The sequence below is a fragment of the Solanum stenotomum genome, chromosome 8 (genome assembly GCF_019186545.1).
Source record: "Solanum stenotomum isolate F172 chromosome 8, ASM1918654v1, whole genome shotgun sequence".
Classification (NCBI taxonomy): Eukaryota; Viridiplantae; Streptophyta; class Magnoliopsida; order Solanales; family Solanaceae; genus Solanum; species Solanum stenotomum.
The window spans coordinates 29467827-29488172 of NC_064289.1; the positions used below are offsets into that span (position 1 = coordinate 29467827).

Consider the following 20346-nt stretch of genomic DNA (forward strand, 5'->3'; position numbering starts at 1 on the left):
ACTCATGGCAGCCTGGAAGAACTGACTCACCCTTGAATTCGATGACGATCATTAATCTTCTAAACGAGGTCTGTCAGTAACCGCTTGAAGATGCCTTGTACTCAACAAAGAAAGAGCAAGTGCAGTATCAGTACACAACCACAGTGTACTGACACGATCACGCGGCTATCCCACTAAGTGCAACATACATAAGCCATTACAACATAGTAATAAAATGCATACACCGAACATATACAATATTAACATCATTTATGAACAACGTACATTTTCACAATTCTCAAGATATACAGTTATATCAAGTCAAAGGTTCTCTCATGGAACCCACACCCAAACTGTTAGTGTACCGGTACGTGGTATCTGTTTCAAGTTAATGTGTTGGATCGTGACACCCGTTTCAATGATTATGCCGGTACATGGCAACCGATCCCAGTTAGTGTGTCAGAACTCAACACCCGATCCATTCAACAAGCCACAATCACAATCACAATCACAAGTATATTCTTATAATCATACAATCAAGTTATGATTCATGACATTCAATTATCCGTCTATCCTCATTTACGATTAGTGTGATCAATAATGTAACATTCACATACATATATGTATTATAATGAAGCAAGAACCAACATATATCACACAACATGAAATTACAACCATCACCTACCTCGAACAAAGCTTGAATCCCCTAAGAAACTTGATTCTTCCCTTTCCAGATTCTTTTCGCTTGTTCTTAGTCTACAAACAATCAATTTAACATGAGGATCATTAAACAAGACCTAATTACCCGGATCATAATCAATAATATCAACCCTAGATCAAATCCATAATCCCAATATCCAAATTAGGGCTTTTCCCACCATCCATTCAGTTCCAAAACCCTTCCCCAACAACAATTACCCACGAAACTAAGTTCTACGGATTGAAAAATGGATTCGGGGAGTGAAAACCTACCTTTTGCTTAAAAATGGTGGAAAATTGTCCAAAAACACTTGAGGTCGTTCCTTAGCTCTCAAAGTCAAAAAGTGCAGAATAAAATGTTTTTGGGGTTTATTTCTGACTTAATTTGCGACTGGACTGCTAGGGCGGCCCCCATCCCGCCATAGTAGCCCTGCCCTGGCGGAAATAATCCCGCCACAACAGCTTGCACATAACCAATGAGTCGATTTAAGAGTTTCAAACCCCCATTTCACAACACACCTTCAATCCATGACACTCAGAAATTACCTTTACACGCTAAGATCATTTTCGAGAATTCTACTCGCCTGAATTCAATTCCGTAGAGTCGTATGGATTTCTTAACGTCTTAGATATCTACTCATGTGATAAAAATCATAATTAGATTGCCCAATTGTTACCAGATTTCCCCAGACCTTAGTGCCTTCGATTTTGTCCAAATCTGGACTAGGTCTGGAAATTCCAAGTTACTACGAAAAAGTTTTTCAACCCAAAATTTTTTCCCGTTGGCTTTTCTATAACTACGGGAATCGGTCGTTACAATAGATACCAATTTATCCATCACTCGTCCCCGAGTGACAAACTTATGAAAAATAGGCTAAAGAAAGAATGAAGTAGTACTCGAATCGGCGAACAACTGGGGATACTTGTCTCGCATGTCCTTCTCGGTTTCCCAAGTAGCTTCCTAAACTGGACGATGCTTCTATTGAACTTTCACGGACTTAATCTCCTTGGTCCTCAGCTTTCGGACATCACGATCATATCGGTTCTTCCTCATACTGAATGTCCTTGTCCAATACAATTGAGTCCCATTTTATGATGTAATCCCCGTCACCATGATATCTCTTCAGCATGGACACATGAAATATTGGATGAACCCCCGATAGGTCAGGAGGTAAGGCCAATCTATAAGCCACTGGCCCTACACATTCAAAACCTCAAAGGGACCAACGTATCGTGGACTTAGATTGCCCTTCTTGCCAAATCTCATCACCCCCTTCATTAATGATACCTTTAGAAGAACATTCTCACTAGTCTGAAATGCCATGTCTCTTACCTTATGGTCTGCATACTTCTTCTGTCTACTTTGGGCTGCTAGAAGCTTAGCTTGAATGCTCCTCACCTTATCTTGAGCATCCTTCACTAAATCAACCCCCAAAGGTTTCACATCTCCAGCCTCGAACCATCCTATGGGTGATCTATATCCCCTCCCATAAAGTGCCTCAAACGGTACCATATATATGCTGGAGTGATAACTATTATTGTAAGAGAACTCACACAAAGGTAAGAAATTATCCCAATGCCCTCCAAAATCAATCACGCATGCCCTCAACATGTTTTTTAACACTTGAATAGTCCTCTCTGACTGCCCGTCCGTCTGTGGATGGAAAGTTGTACTAAAAGTGAGTTGTGTGCCCAATTCATCATGTAACTTCCTCCAAAACTTGGAGGTAAACTGCATACCACGGTCTGAGATGATAGAGAGGGGCACCCCATGCAACCTCACTATCTCTTTCACATAAACCTTAGCCAATTTTTCAACATTATAATCTATTCTGACCGGAATAAAATAGGTTGACTTAGTCAACCACTACCTAAATAGAATCAAACTTCCCTAAAGTCTTGGGAAGACCAACCACAAAATCCATGGCTATCCTTTCCTACATCCATTCCGAAATTGGCATTCTCTGAAGCAAAGCTGCAGGCCTTTGATGTTCATACTTTACTTGTTGGAAATTTTGACACTTAGCTACAAACTCCGCTATATCATTTTTCATGCCCGACCACCAATAAATTCGTTTCAAATCTTAGTACATCTTGGTCACACCCAGATGAATGGAATATCACAAACTATGACATTCTGTCAATAATTTCTGAATCAAGTCATCAACTCGAGGAACACAAATCCTTCCTTTAAAATTGAGCACACCTTCCCCACTACGAGTGGTCTCTTATGCCTTACCAATCACAGTCTTCTTTCTAAGCTCATTCAAATTTTCATACTCACACTGTTTGGCCTTGATCTCCTTAATGAATGTGGCCTTAACCTCAATGCTAGCTAACACTCCACCTTTTTCTGAGATGCCCAACTGCATGAATTTAGACTCCAAGGTCTGGATTTCCTTAGCCAAAGGTTGCTTAGTTACACTCAAGCAAGTCAAACTATCCATACTCACCGTTTTTCGACTTAGTGCGTCTGCCACTACATTAGCCTTACCCGGATGATATTGGATGGTCACATCATAATCCTTGAGTAACTCCATCCATCTTCACTGTCTCAAATTCATATCCTTTTGGGTGAACACATGTTGTAGACTACGATGATCAGTAAACACCTCACACGTGACTCCATAGAGGTAATGTTGCCAGATCTTAAGAGCAAACACTATCACTGCCAACTCCAAATCATGCGTTGGGTAATTCCTCTCATGCACGTTCAATTGTCACGATGCATAGACGATGACATTCTTATCCTGCATTAACACAACACCCAAACCCGAATGTGAAGCGTCACAATAAATAATAAAAATTTTACCTTCCACGAGTAGTGTTAGAATAAGTGTTGTGGTCAAGAGAGTCTTGAGATTTTGAAAGCACTCCTCACATTTTTCAATCCATTTAAATGATATCTCTTTTTTGGTCAAATTTGTTAAGTGAGTGGCAATAGAAACAAAGTTTTTCACAAATCGACTATAGTAGCTAGCGAGCCCCATAAAACTTCTAACTTCAGTCACAGAGCTAGGCCGAACCCAATTCTTAGCTGCTTCAATCTTTTAGGGATCTACCACCCCCCCTTCTTTTGAAACTACATGCCTCAAAAAGGCAACCGAAGTCAACCAAAATTCACACCTGACGTTTATTTCCCAAAAACACCCTGAACAATACGAAGATGGTCGGCATGCTCTTTCTCACTTTTCGAATAAACCAAAATGTCATCAATAAAGACTATAACAAACGAATCAAGATATGGTTTGAACACACCATTCATCAAACTCATGAAAGTTATAGGCGCATTGGTCAGCCCAAATGACATAACTAGAAACTCGTAGTGCCCATAGTGGGTTCTAAACGCCGTCTTGGGCACATCCTCAGGCCTAATCTTTAACTGATGGTAATTAGACCTTAGATCAATCTTAGAGAAAACTGATGCACCTTGCAATTAGTCAAAAAGATCATCTATTTAAGGTAATGGGTACTTTTTTCAAATGGTGACCCTATTCAATTGCCAGTAATCTATACACATCCTCATACTATAATCATTTTTCTTAACAAACTAGACAGAAGCACTCCACGGAGAAACACTAAGACGGATGAAACCCTTATCAAGAGGTTCTTGGATTTGAGCCTTAAGCTCTCTTAATTTTGTCTGAGCCATGCGATATGGAGGGATAGAAATGGGGTGGGTACCAGGTTTCAAATTGCAGAAATCTATATCTTTATCCAGAGGCATACCAGGCAAATCAGTAGGAAACACTTCTCTAAATTCTAACACCACATGGATAGACTCAATAGAGGGAGACTCAACCTCAATATCCTGAATATGAGCCAAATAAGTCAAACAACCCTGCCCTACCAATTTTCTAGCCCGAATGAAGGATATACTCTTAACTTGCTTAGGCTTGAACACCCCTTCCCACTCTAACCTTTCCCTTCCCAGAATTTTTAGAGTTACAGACTTAGTATTACAATTAAGCACAACATAATAGGGAGACAACCAAGTCATGCCTAAGATTATATCAAAGTTAGTCATATCCAAAAGCACTAAATCAGCCCAAGTCTGAAAATCCATAAACAAAATAGGACAAACATGATAGACATGGGTGACTATGACAGATTCTCCGACTGGGGTGGAAACATGGATGGGGGCATCAAGTATATCACAAATTATAACAAATTCCGAGGCAAATCGCACGGACACATAAGAATAAGTAGAACTCGGATCAAATAACACATTAGCCATCCGATCACAGACAAGAATAATACCTATGATCACTGCGTCAGAAGCATCCGCCTCGATCTTACCCAGAAAGGCGTAACACAGTGCCCTGTCATCATGAATGGCGACTTTCCTGCCTAGTTGCACTGTACCTCTGACTGCATTACCATTCTCCCTACTTTTACGGCCTCACTGATTTCCTCATTACTCACTTTGTGGACGCCCTCGACCATTGTTACCATTTCCCGCGGGTACCACTGCTCTAGTCTGCTGTTGTGCGGAATCCATCATGCGTGGGTGGGGACAATATCTCCTCATATGCCCGGGTTCTCCACAGTTATAGCAAGTACGATTACAAGATGGCTTGTTGCCCACCGAAGGTGTGGTTTCCTGGCTATCCTGGATCAAATTCTAAGGTGGAGTTCCCGAGTAATTACCTGTAGAAGCGAGCATAACGGACTGAATTGGCCGGGTTGCAAGTGTTGGCCTTCCTGAACCTCTCGAGTAAGAACCCTGAAAGTTGCCTGAATTCTTGGCTTTCTTAGCCAACGCCTTAGCCTGACTGTCGCACCTCAGCCCTTCCACCGTCTTCACAAAATTTGTTACCTCATTGAAGCTTTTTCCTATAGAGGTCGTATGAACAGACAATACCTGCAACTCAGAATTTAGTCCCTTAACAAATAAGCGGATCTTTTCCCAGTAGTTACCAATTGCGTAGCATATCTAGACAAAGCATGGAACTTGGCCTCATAAGAAGCCACATACATACCACCTCGATTCAAAGCCATGAACTCATCCTTCTTACGATCTCTCAAAGTCTGAGACACATACTTCTCCAAGAACAGAGCATGAAACTGGGTCCAAGTAAGTGGGGGTAAAACTAAAGATCAACATTCCACATAGGCTCTCCACCACTACTTAGCCTCACCTTGAAGCTGAAAGGTCACAAACTCTACTCCATGCTGATGGACAATTCCCACCTTATGAAGCCTCTCATAGCAATCTAGGATGAACTCATAGGCGTCCTAACTCTCAGATCCATGTAACACATGCAGTTTCAATTTCAAGAACTTAGTCAACATCTCATGCTCATTACAGTCATAACAGGACCCAATAAAGGACGGAAGAAAGCATAATTACCTACAGTTCCACTCACCTTGGGGACAGTGATAGCAATATGGGGATTGACGGGAGCTTGAGTTGCTTGAACAGAGGGAAACATTCCAGGACCAACCAATCCTTTCAAGAACGACATAATATGTTGAGCTAACACTAGGTCTAAGAGAGGAATACATATAGTCTCAGCCTGCACGTCTTCCTCTTGTCCTACATTCTCCTCATTCTCAACCTATATATTCTCCTCTACCTCTTCATATTGTGCAGGAGGAGCCTCATTTCTATGAGCATTTTCAACTGGTGCTCCATCCCTATTAGGCGCTACCCTTCCTCGGCCTCAACCCCTAGCTCTTTCTCTACCCATGCCTTGACCGCGACCTCTTGCTGCATATTCCTCAGCTGGAGCATTGACGGGAGCTACGGGCCTGACGCCGTTGAACCCGGTGTTAACCATCTGCAGACATAAGAGTGAAGGAGGTTAGATACTAATTCAGATCGCCAGATATTAATTGGAATCAAGTTATATTACGAAAGGAGACAAGAGAAAACGAAGAGATTTGCTAAAGTCCTATAGCTTTTTGAAGAAAAGTACGGACGTCTCCGTACAGTTTCGCAAGACTCTACTAGATTCATTTTTGTATATCGAGATCAACGAACCTAAGCTCTGATACAAACTTTGTCACGACCCAGACCATCGTGATTGACACTCACACTAACCCTCCGGTGGGAGAACCATTTATACTAATTATCTAACCCAAGAACTACACAACTTAATCAAAACTAAGACATTTAAAGTTACGGAAGCAAGTTTAAATGCTAAAGGAAAAATAGAGTTCCCATAAACTCCAAAAGTCTAATAAAAAAATGCGGAATAATACTTAGAACTTGAAAGTCAATGTACCAAATCATCTAAAGTTCAACAAGTCTAAAAAAAAAGGGTACAACCCAATTAAAAATAAGATAATCCTATTGTACTAGTCTAAGTCCGAAATGGAGAAATAAACGAAAAGAGAACTCATGGCAGCCCGAAAGAACTGGCTCACCCTTGAATTTTATAACGATCACTGATTTTCAGAACGAGGTCTGTTAGCAGCCGTTTGAAGATGCACATGTACTCAACAAAGAAAGAGCAAGTGCATCAGTACACAACCACAGTACACTGGTAGGATCACGCGGCTATCCCACTAAGTGCAACATACATAAGTCATTACAACATGATAATAATGTGCATACACCGAACATATACAATAACAACATCATTTACGAACAACGCGCAATTTCACAATTCTCAAGATATACAGTTATGTCAAGTCAATGGTCCTCTCATGGAACCCACACGTAAACTATTAGTGTACCAGTACGTGGTACCCGTTCCAAGTTTGTTTGTTGGATCATGACACCCGTTCCAATGTTTATGTCGGTACGTGGCAATCGATCCCAGTTAGTGTGTCGGAACGCAACACCCGATCCATTCAACTAGCCACAATCACAATTACAATCATAAGTATATTCTCATAATCATATAAGTCATGATTCATGGCATTCAATTATCCATCTATCCTCATTTACGATTAGTGTGATCAATAATGTAATATTCGCATACCTACATGTATCATAATGAAGCAAGAACGGACATATATAGCACACAACATGAAATCACAACCATCACCTACCTCGAACAAAGCTTGAATCCCCTAAGAAACTTGATTCTTCCCTTTCCAGATTCTTTCTGCTTGTTCTTGGTCTACAAACAATCAATTTAACACGAGGATCAATAAATAAGACATAATTACCCGGATCATAATAAATAACATCAACCCTAGATCAAATCCATGATCCTAATATCCAAATTTGGGCTTTTCCCATCGTCTAAACAGTTCCAAACCCTTCCCTAATAACAATTACCCACGAAACTAAGTTCTACGGATCGAAAAATGAATTCGGGGAGTGAAAACCTTACCTTTAGCTTCAAGAATGGTGGAAAACTGTCAAGAAAACACCCGAGTCGTTCCTTAGCTCTCAACATCGAAAAGTGCAGAATAAAATATTTTTAGGGTTTATTTCCGACTTAATTCACGACTGGCCTGCTAGGGTGGCCCCCATTCCGCCATAGCAGCCCCGCCCTGGCGGAAATAATCCTACCACAACGACTTGCACGGAACCAGTGAGTCGATTTAAGAGTTTCAAACCCCCATTTCACAACACACCTTCAACCCATGACACTCAGAAACTGCCCGTTCACACTAAGATCATTTTCAAGAGTTCCACTCGCCCGAATTCAATTTCGTAAAGTCGCACGGGTTCCTTTACGTCTTAGCTATCTACTCATGTGATCAAAATCATTATTAGATCGCCTAATTGTTATCAGATTTTCCAGACCTTATTGACTCTAATTTCGGCCAAATCTGGACTAGGTTGAGAAATTCCAAGTTACTATGAAAATGTTTTCCGGCCCAAAATTTTTCCCGGTTGGCTTTTCTATAACAACGGGAACCGGTCTTTACAATTATTTTATCTACACATTAATAATTGGTTTGTCAATATCTTTTTACTCTTTTTCTGATTTTATCTTCTTCTTTTTTCTTTTTCGCTTAAAATAAAAAAAATATCCTTATGTTTTACATAGATTTTTAGATTTAAATAATTTTAATTTAAATTTTAAAAGTTACAAATAAATTTTCTTTTTTCTAACTTTATCCTCTTCTTTTTTTAAGAAAAGTAAAATTTATCCTTATCCTTTATAGATAAGTTTTATTATATATCCTATTAATCCCATTTATATATAAGATATTATATACATTCTTGAAATAATAATATTCTTTTTTTAAGATCTTTTTAATTTATAGACTGAGATTTGAATCAATGCATAATTATAAATAAGTCTTTTATCTCATCCTGCTTTATCTATAGAATAACATGATTATCTTTAAATTAAATAAAAAAAAATTAAAGGTACAAAAGAAGTTTGATGATTTTTCTCAGCCTTAAGTCCTTCGTTTCAATATATATTAATCTCATGGATCACGCATGCATTTATTTATTTTTCCAATAAACAAATATAATGAATTAAAAAAAAATCAAATGAGATAACTAATGAGAACAATACAACATATCAATTTAGTATTAGTTATAAGAAATATATGAACATAAAATTAAAACTATTACAAAATCAAAATATATAAAGTACATAAATTTTATAAATCAACATTATTACAAAACAAAGAAGAAATAGTTAGAAAAAATTCTTACAAAACAAAATAAATAAATAATAATGAATTGAGTCGTAAATAGATTATTTAGGAAAAATCACTCTACAAAGCAAGAAATATTTTTATTTTTTGAAGTTGATATAACAAAAAAGAGATAAGATTTTTTTTATTTTAAGTGACAAGTTTTAAATTACATCGATTCAAGAAATCATATCAAGAATTAGATTTGATGATTTTCAAACTCTATTTTCTTGCTAGGTGTACATTTTGTTTCAAACTAATGTTCAATAGAAAGAGACATGGAAATATGTTGTCCCTAATGCCATTTCTTATTGGTTTTTACAAAAAAAATTCACCAATACAATATGCCAAAATGTTTGATGATTTGATTTGTGCATTTTGAAGTCAAAACTGAGGATTATTATTTTGATTACTCGTACAAAAGAAATAAACAAATCCATCTGTTAAGACAATGAACTAAAAGACAAAAAGAACAAAAGAAGTAAAGATTCCTAAATCCCCAATTCCAGAATGCAAGACTCAGCTCGTCTCTGCAATGGTGAATGCTGTAAACGGGTCTGCCGGTGGGTGCAACAAGTTGAGGTCGGGTTGTTTCCACATGAGACACTCCTAATTCTCACGAATGCCATGGAAACCTAGCCCATTGAATACACTTCACCCCAACATGAACAACTCATGTAAGATTTGATTTACACCATGTATTCTTGTTATCACGCTTTACATCCGATCTTTGAGCTTCATTTCTAAGATTTGCCCTTTCCTGCAGATTGAGCCAGAAACCTAGCTAATACCACTGCATAGTCCAGGTAGTTTTTGTTAATGTTGCCCACAATCGTTCCTTTCTTACTCCAGTTAACTATTGTGCTGCTCTGTATCCGTTGCATTTGATCCTATGTTTTTCAGTGCTTGCGATTTTGATGATCTATTGCTATTTTGTTCCTTTCTTTCAGCGGCGTATCTAGAGGGGGTGCCGTGAGTTCACGTGAACCCATGCTTCCCTTTCTAGATCATATATATTAGTGTTATATTTTTTATAAAATATTTAAATATAGATGTGTGAACTCACATTCAAAGTATCATATAATAATACGATGATGATTTGGTGCACCCCTCTAAGTGATGATAGAAATTTAAATTTTATATCTATCTTGTCTTTTACTAACACCTCTCTAAATGGTTATTGGTTACACTTTTGGCGTTTTAACTAATTATTCTTTTTTTTTTTTCCTTTAATCTTTCAAAATTTTCAAGTGTGTTACGTTGAAAATTCCTAAAATAATTAGCACTGTAAATTTTTTATATAATTAATCAAATGTGTATATTAAAATTTGAAACTAGTAGCATTATATGTTTTGGACCTATAATTTTTAAAATTTAATGGTTCATATTAAAAACCTAAAAGTCAAATCGATCAAATTTATATTTAAGATACATTTTTTTTGTAATTGTGCACTCATTTTGCGGAAATCCTGGATACGCCTCTGCTTTCTTTCACTGTGCATTGTGATTGATTTCATTGTAGCCGTAGTTTGTATTTTGCATTTTCCTGATTCTTAGGTTTGCAATTCCTTCTTTATCTATATTAAGCAATACCTTTGCATCATTTGATAAATCTTGAAAAGATGAAAAAATAATTCTATCTGTTCCTGCAAAAGAGAAAACATAGTTAGCTAAAAAACCAGCAACCTTGTTGCCTTCTCTGAACACATGCTCTATCACAACCTCTCTCTTCTTCATCAAGTGCTTAATTTTCCATTGTAACACTCCATGGGACATCCCATTCCCCACAAATCATTTTTTTAACTGCCAGGGAGTCCGTTTCCAGAATAACAGGGAATAACTCTTTGATCCTATAATATTCGAGTCCCATAGTGATAGCCCTGATCTCTGCCTTGAGGTTATTATTATCCTCCATCCTCTTGATTTAAATTTATAATAAGTGTTAACTACTCAGTAGCAATAAATGAAAGAAACATAAATAAATCACTAGTATTATATTGGAAAATGTCAGGGATAAAACTAGCTCCAGGAAGTAAAATATTTATAGCTAGATGTAAAAACTTTTATGTTTTAACAACAAAACATAAAATAACAGCAAAAAATAAAATAAAAATAGAAAATCCTTTTGAAAGAATAGTCACAGTCATAGATAATAATGACTATAATTATAATGAGATTGACATAGAAGAAGATTTAGAAATAGTAAAATAAAGATTAAGCACATCAAAAAGAATAAATTATGAAATACCACAAATATCATCAAAAATTAGTACCTCAAGAAGAATAGATAAAACTCTACAAAAATCAATAGAAGAAGAAATAAAACCACATCATTACTACATAATGAGAGTAATGAAACAACGAAAATATTTAATATTAATAAATACAGGACAAGACGAAAACTATATTACAAGAGAATTAGTAACAGAAGATGAAATAATTACTACTGAACAATTATGCCATGAACTACCAAAGGCTTTAATATATACCGAAGAAACTACAGAAAATGAAATAATCATTGGAGGAGTACCAATAATAATAAAGTTTAAAGTATATCAAGGAGATAAAAATATCACTTTAGGAATAAAATGGTTAGAACAAGTAAAACCATATAATTTAGAAGACAAACAGTTAACAATAAATTATGATAATAACAAGATAATAATAAAAAAGACTTTCTTATGATAAAAACATGAAAATATATATACTTGCAAAGATAATAATAGAAGGATATTATAACAGATATTATACACCAATGATAGACACAGGAGCAGAAACTAATATATGTAAATACAATTGCTTTCCAGAAGATAAATGGGAAAAATTAAAAACACCGATAGTAGTAACATGATTTAATAATGAAGGAAACATGATTACATATAAGACAAAAAATATAAAAATACAAATATGAGATAAGATATTCACTATAGAAGAAATGTATAACTTCGAGCTTATAACAAAAGATATGCTATTAGGAATGTCATTTTTAGAAAAATTATACCCACATATAATAACAAAAACACACTGGTGGTTCACAACACCATGTAAACAAAAAATAGGAGCAAAAAGAGTGAATAATAAAAAACGGAAAACAACAGAATGGATAAAAGGAAGTGAAAAAAATACACAAAAATTAAAAAATATAAAAGAAGAAGACCTTAAAATATAATTAATTATATTCTCTATAGATAAAGTAAAAATAATCCAAGATAAGTTAGAGTTGTTATATAGTGAAGATCCTTTACAAGGATGGGAAAAACATAAAACAAAAGTAAAAATTGAGTTTATTGATAATAATAGCATAATAACCCAAAAATCACTAAAATATAATTTTAATGATTTAACAGAATTTAAGATACATATAAGCGAATTACTAGAAAAATGGTATATACAAGAAAGCAATAGCAAGCATACAAGCCCAACATTTATAGTAAAATAAACATAGTGAACAAAAAAAAGGAAAAAGTAGAATGATTATTGATTATAGCAATTTAAATGCAAACATATATAATACAAAAAATAATTAACTCAAATGAACAACTAGACACAAAAAAAGAAATTACAATCATTCTTAGGACTAGTAAATCAAGTAAGAGAATACATACCAAAATTAGCAGATAATTTAAAACCATTACAACAAAAATTAAAGAAAGACATAGAATACCAGTTTGATAAAAAAGACCAAACGCAAATACAAAAAGTAAACTATTATGTAAGAACCTACCTAAACTATATTTTCCGGATGAAAACAAAAAATTTACTTATATAGTAGAATCAGACGCCAGTGAAAAAAGTTATAAAGGAGTCTAAAAATACAGATATGATAAAGAAAAAATAGAACATCATTGTAGATATTATTCAAGAACATTTACTAATACAGAAATAAGATGAGAAATAAATAGGAAAGAATTATACTTAGTGTATAAATGTTTACTATCATTTGAACCATATATTGTATATAACAAATTTATTATAAGGACAGATAACACACAAGTAAAATGGTGGCTAACAAGAAAAATATAGGATTCAGTAACTATAAAAGAAATGAGAAGATTGGTATTAAATATATTAAATTTTACATTTACTGTTGAAGTAAATAAAACTGACAAGAATGTTATTGCAGGTTACTTATCAAAACAAAGCTACTCAAACTGAGAAAGAAAATACAATTAAAGATATACTCAAAGCCATTACTACACTTTGTATCAAAGTGGACAGTATGGACAATGAGATACAAAAGCTAAAGACTAATGAAGATAATCTGAAGTCTAAAGCTAGTACAAGTCAGCAGCATGACTATAAAAATGCTGAGCTAAGTCGATCGGAAGACTTTAAAAATCCAGAGCTAAGAGGTGACGTTGGGAAACACCTTAAAACCCATAATGATTGTCTAAATATAGCTGCAGGTACAAGAAGACCAGTTATTGAAAAACAACGAAATGCAAATTTAAATCAGTTATTTGAAAAGTCATTTACACAAAAAACAAAAACCCCATTAACCATAGAACCACAAACCTCTACCTATGCAAATAGCCTACAAAATGAGAAAAAATTATATAATCATGTCACGAGAACATATATTGAAAATATATACAAAATCCAAACCTATTTAAATCGTAATCCTAGATCCACTACAACCAAAGAACCAAGTCAAGACTACTTAACCCAAAATTACAAGGTTATAACAAGCTAATCACACAACCAAAAACTAACGCCAATTTAGTAAGGACATGTTACAATTATGGACTATTAAATACTGTATACACATACGACGGAGAAGAAATAAGTGGAATATCATAACTACACAAGGCATTCATCACATATAGAAGAGTTACCAAGGGAAATTTATTTTATGTAAAGTTTTATACAGCACCAGCGGAGATATTATTCGAAGAGATAAAACCACCAATTCAAGTTATCAAAATAGGACTAACCAAAGATATGATTATACCTGAAGATATTGGACAACAGGAAGAAATACAAAAAATAGAGATACCAAGTTTTTATGCCAATAAAAAAATAATTGGTATATCAACTATTATACAAGAGTTAGCAAACAATTATTTGAACGGAAATGCTATATGGAGTTACTACTCTAGAGATCAGTTAATGATATATTCAAATTCTAGAGAACTAAGAAGAACAGATATGGATGAAGTCCAGCGATGGATTTTATCATTATTAAAACCAGAAAAAAGATCTACGACAAGAGCACTCAAAGCAGGATTTATTTCGCCAGAACTATTAACCAGATATTGCAAGCTAATTGGACACAAATACCCTGATCATCTATGTTCAAAATGTAATGGAGACGACAACGTGATTCCAGATGTCCAGCTAGAATAAAGTCTAAAGAGATAAAAAAGATAGAGACAACTAAAGAGATAAGGCAAAGAAAAAATATTTGGCCAAAAAAGCCAAAAGCAAATAATATAAAGTGGGAATAAATCTTGTAAATTAGTCAACAAGTGTATGGTAGTATATATTATTAAAGTATATGTGTATTAAATGATAGATGCGCATTATTAAAATAGTATGGACAACTATAAAATGTGGTAGGTGGTGTGCATTATTAATAGGACAAGTGGAAAAGTAGTAAGTGTTCATTATTGTAAAGTAAGTGGTAGTGCATTATTGTGCAGTAAGTAGTATAGTACGTGCATTATTGTAGACATAGGATAGAAATTTCTTTCTATATAAAGGAAAGTAAATGTAACTTAATAGGCAGACCTTTAAGCTTTCAATAAAACGATTTCCTAAAACCACTCTCAAATATTTAAGATATTCATACTTAATAGATAATGGAACAAACTTCAGCTATCATGGATAAGCAAGAGGCAAATGTATATTGTTCAATAAATATGCAGAACTAATTTCATATATTCCCGAATATCATATATATGATTGAATAAATTTATGTTAGTTATTATGTATTAAAATTATTTGAATCATGATTTCTAGTTTATTAGTACACTGGAAACTGTGAAACTCTAATCTTATATATACTTAAAGATATAGAAATAATTGAATTAAGAAGAATAATATGGGAAAAATATTTAATAATAATAACGGATCAGAAGATATATTAAACCAATAATGGTATGAAATAGACTTACATGATTTAGACCTCGAAAGAATAAAATTGTATGATTTGGAAATAAATTCAGACTAAAATGAACTACGAATATTTACAGTATTGGACAGAATCTATGAAAGATATAAAACTATTAGAACAATTAATGGAGAAAAATTTATATATGTACCTAAGAACCCAAGATATGTTATATCTAGAATATATCATAAAAAATATTAAAGAGATATCAAGTTTAAGACCCTTGAAAAAAGAATATTATAATAAAATCTTTAAGATAAATTTATCACCTACCACACTACCAAAAATATGAATTCCTCAACTACCAATTCCGCACCCCCAAAAAATTGTATCAAATCTATGGATGAAAAGAAATATAAGAAGAAACATACTAGTAGAAAGTTAAGAAAAATAAGAAGAAAATTAAACAAATTATATCCAGAATACAAACAACTTAATATCACAAAAACTGATAACGAAAAATTATATCAATTAATAGATAATATATCTAAAATAGAATATAAATATATTCAATATTTAAAAATACAATGAATAACAAGAATAACGAATATAGACAAAAACTTACTGAAATAATTATGGCGAAAAGACAAGAATGAACACATAAGCAAAGTAGACTTAACAGTAATATATTCGCAGAAACTTGTAAAAAATCTATAGTAGCACAAATGAAAACTATTTTATATCTACAGATACAGATAGAAAGTTTAGAATATAAACTTCAACACAATCTATAAATGAATAAGGAAGAATATGTCATAGACGAAAAAATATATGAAAACTATGATGGATTAAAAATAAAGATAATATTTTCTAATATAGGAAGAAGATACAAGAAAATAGGTGACAATATAAGTTTAATGTTAGAAAAAAAGGGTAAAACTAGAAGATAGTTTAACTGCTATGATAAGAATAACAAAAGAAAATGAAGAAATAGATAGAAAAACGGAAATTGAAAAAATAAAACAATAAGCAAAAAAGGAAGTACAACAATTATAAGAAGTAAAAAATACTAAAATAATAGAACTAGAAAAAGAACTGGCAATATTAAAAGAAATGTATGAAATTAAACAAAAAGAAAAAAAACAAAAAACAAAATTAGCAAATGAGATAAATAAATTTAAAGACAAATTGCAATTAGAAGAAGAACTAGAAGAAAAAGAAGAAAATAACCAGGATAATCTACCTGAAATAAGAATTGATGAAATAAATAACGATGATATAGATGAACAACATTCGGAAACAAGCGAAACATATACGAAACTTTTAGTAACCATAGATAATACAAAGAATTTAGAAGTAAATACTGGAGACGTAGACATGGATGAAAAACCTAGTACATCAGGAATAAAAAATTCAAAAAATTTAAAATATTATAATGCAAACTATGGACAATATGATAAAGAAAAAACTATATGGGATAAAAGATTAAATAAAAAATGGACACCTAAACCAATAACTGAATAACATGATTTTTTAGATTTGGACTGTGTAGCAGATATAAATAAAACAATCTAATTATGGATGAGATATATATCAAAACAATTAACAGATAACAAAATAGGAATGACAAAAACACCAAGATATATAGAAAGATCATTTATAGGAACAGTAAAATTATGGCTACAAAATTTATCGGATGAAAGTTTAAAAACTCTAAGAAGTAATAAAAAATCTAATGGTGAATTAGCTACTACAATTATGAAAATATTATATAAGTACGAAGTATCTATAAGAAATGAATTTAGTAGTATGACAACAGAAGTAGAAGAACAAAATAAAGAAAAAATCATAAATCGGAATCTAATGACAAAATTTGCAATATGTAATATGTGTTATATAGATGAATATACATGTGCATTTAGACAATATTATTATAAATGAACATATAGCACAAAAGAAAGTAAGGAAATAAGAAAATTATATTTTACAAAATTACCAGAACTTTTTAATTCAAAAGTAATAAAAAGTTGGAATGAAGCAGGATTAACAGATACCTTAGGAGCTAGAATAAAATTCTTACAACGATGGTTTATAGAACTATGTGAAAAACATAAAAAAGAAATAAAAATGAAAAAAATACTAGTAAAAAACTTAGAATGTTGCAAAAATAAAACGGCACCCCAATTTTGTTGTATGGACAAATACTATAAAAAGAAATATAACAAAAAATATATATCAAAATATAAATATAAAAAACCAAGAAGAAGATATTATGTAAAAAACTACAAAACCAAAAGACCATATAGACCAAAAAGAAAACTAACGGAATGTACATGTTATAATTGTAGAAAATTAGGACATATAACTAGAGATTGTAAATTACCTAAAAATCCAAAGAAAAAACAAATATCAGAAATAATAATAGACGATGAAAAATATACGCAGATAGAGTACATAGATTATGAATTAGAAAGTGAAGATAACATATATGAAATAGATAATGATATAGAAATAGATTTAGACAATGAATTCTATAACATAACAAATGACAGAAATAGATATACAAATAATAACTAAAGAAGAACACCAAGACGAAGAATCTTTAGAACAAAAAATAATATTTGATAATTGTATATTTGAACAAATAAAAGGAAAAGAATTAGACCTAAGCGTAGAAAAAATATTCGAAATACCAACAATAAGAAACTGATTTAAACGACAAAAAGAAGAATATTATGTAGTAAGTCAAAGAGAACATATCATAGATTGCAAATACACTAAAGGAAAGTCTAAAATACCAATAATAAACAAACGAATAATCAATAAAGAAATAAAAGATATTAAGGTTAAAAATCCAATTAAATAGGTACATTTAGGAGGAACGGAAATATTAATAAAAGCATGTTTTAGAGAAGAAATAGATACACCCATAGAAATATACTTAGCAGATGATAAGATCATACAACCTATAGAAAAAAATATAATAAGTACAGTAAAAGGTAACCTCATATACCAAAAATTTAAATTTATAATAAGTGTTAACTACTCAGTAGTAATAAATGACAGAAACATAGATAAATCACTAGTATTATATTGGAAAATGTCAGGGATAGAACTAGCCCCAGGAAGTAAAATATTTACAGTTAGATGTAAAAAACTTATATGTTACCATTTTTTGGAGGTGCTGAATTGGTAGTTGAGGAATTCATATTTTTGGTAGTGTGGTAGGTGATAAATTTATCTTAAAGATTTTATTATAATATTCTTTTTTCAAGGGTCTTAAACTTGATATCTCTTTAATATTATTTATGATATATTCTAGATATAACATATCTTGGGTTCTTAGGTACATATATAAATTTTCCTTCATTAATTGTTCTAATAGTTTTATATTTTTCATAAATTCTGTCCAATATTGTAAATATTCGTAGTTCATTTTAGTCTGAATTTATTTCTAAATCATACCATTTTATTCTTTCGAGGTCTAAATCATGTAGGTCTATTTCATACCATTGAATTTATTTCTAAATCATACCATTTTATTCTTTCGAGGTCTAAATCATGTAGGTCTATTTCATACCATTGTTGGTTTAATATATCTTCTGATCCGTTATTATTATCAAATATTGTTTCCCATATTATTCTTCTTAATTCAATTATTTTTATATCTTTAAGTATATGTAAGATTAGAGTTTCATAGTTTTTTATCATTTCATCATGCATGTATATAGTCATGTTCGTTGTTATGCAGGTTTTTTATTTTCAATTATTCCTTCTTATCATATTCATAATTGATTAAATTCATATTAGATCATTATGAACTAGATTATCTGTTTATCATGTTCTCCTGTCACTACTAGCATCGTACTTTAACGGATACTTCCTTCTTATCAGCGCCTCAACTTTGTTTACTCCCCTAAACGGCTTTCCTCGCCTACCGGTTTCAACATTAGAATGACATAGTATAGAAGTTTTCTCCCTGTTTCCAGTATGCTAATAAACTAGAAATCATGATTCAAATAATTTTAATAGATAATAACTAACATAAATTTATTCAATCATATATATGATATTCAAGAATATATGAAATTAGTTCTGCATATTTATTGAACAATATACATTTGCCTCTTGCTTATCCATGATATCTGAAGTTTGTTCCATTATCTATTAAGTATGAATATCTTAAATATTTGAGAGTGTTTTTAGGAAATCGTTTTATTGAAGGCTTAAAGGTCTGCCTATTATGTTACATTTACATTCCTTTATATAGAAAGAAATTTCTATCCTATGTCTACAATAATGCACGTACTATACTACTTACTGCACAATAATGCACTACCACTTACTTTACAATAATGAATACTTACTACTTTTACACTTGTCCTATTAATAATGCACACCACCTACCACATTTTACAGTTGTCCATACTATTTTAATAATGCGCATCTATCATTTAATACACACATACTTTAATAATATATACTACCATACACTTGTTGACTAATTTACATGATTTATTCCCACTTTATATTATTTGCTTTTGGCTTTTTTGGCCAAATATTTTTTCTTTGCCTTATCTCTTTAGTTGTCTCTATCTTCTTTATCTCTTTAGACTTTATTCTAGCTGGACATCTGGAATCACGTTGTCGTCTCCATTACATTTTGAACATAGATGATCAAGGTATTTGTGTCCAATTAGCTTGCAATATCTGGTTAATAGTTCTGGCGAAATAAATCCTGCTTTGAGTGCTCTTGTCGTAGGTCTTTCTTCTGGTTTTAATAATGATAAAATCCATCGCTGGACTTCATCCATATCTGTTCTTCTTAGTTCTCTCGAATTTGAATATATCATTAACTGATCTCTAGAGTAGTAACTCCATATAGCATTTCCGTTCAAATAATTGTTTGCTAACTCTTGTATAATAGTTGATATACCAATTATTTTTTTATTGGCATAAAAACTTGGTATCTCTATTTTTTGTATTTCTTCCTGTTGTCCAATATCTTCAGGTATAATCATATCTTTGGTTAGTCCTATTTTGATAACTTGAATTGG

The 20346-nt window shown here is 32.5% G+C and overlaps 1 long non-coding RNA gene across 2 annotated transcripts in view; it reads left to right on the plus strand.

Annotated features, from left to right (window-relative positions):
• Window positions 1-9750: 9750 nt before the first annotated feature.
• Window positions 9751-20346, plus strand: part of LOC125874228 (uncharacterized) — an 18016-nt gene continuing 7420 nt past the window's right edge. The window contains exons 1-2 of one of the 2 annotated variants that reach the window (XR_007447247.1): window positions 9751-9914; window positions 10004-10043. This is a non-coding gene — a long non-coding RNA (uncharacterized LOC125874228). The remainder of the gene's footprint in view (window positions 9915-10003; window positions 10044-20346) is intronic. The other variant, XR_007447246.1, reaches the window with a different exon arrangement.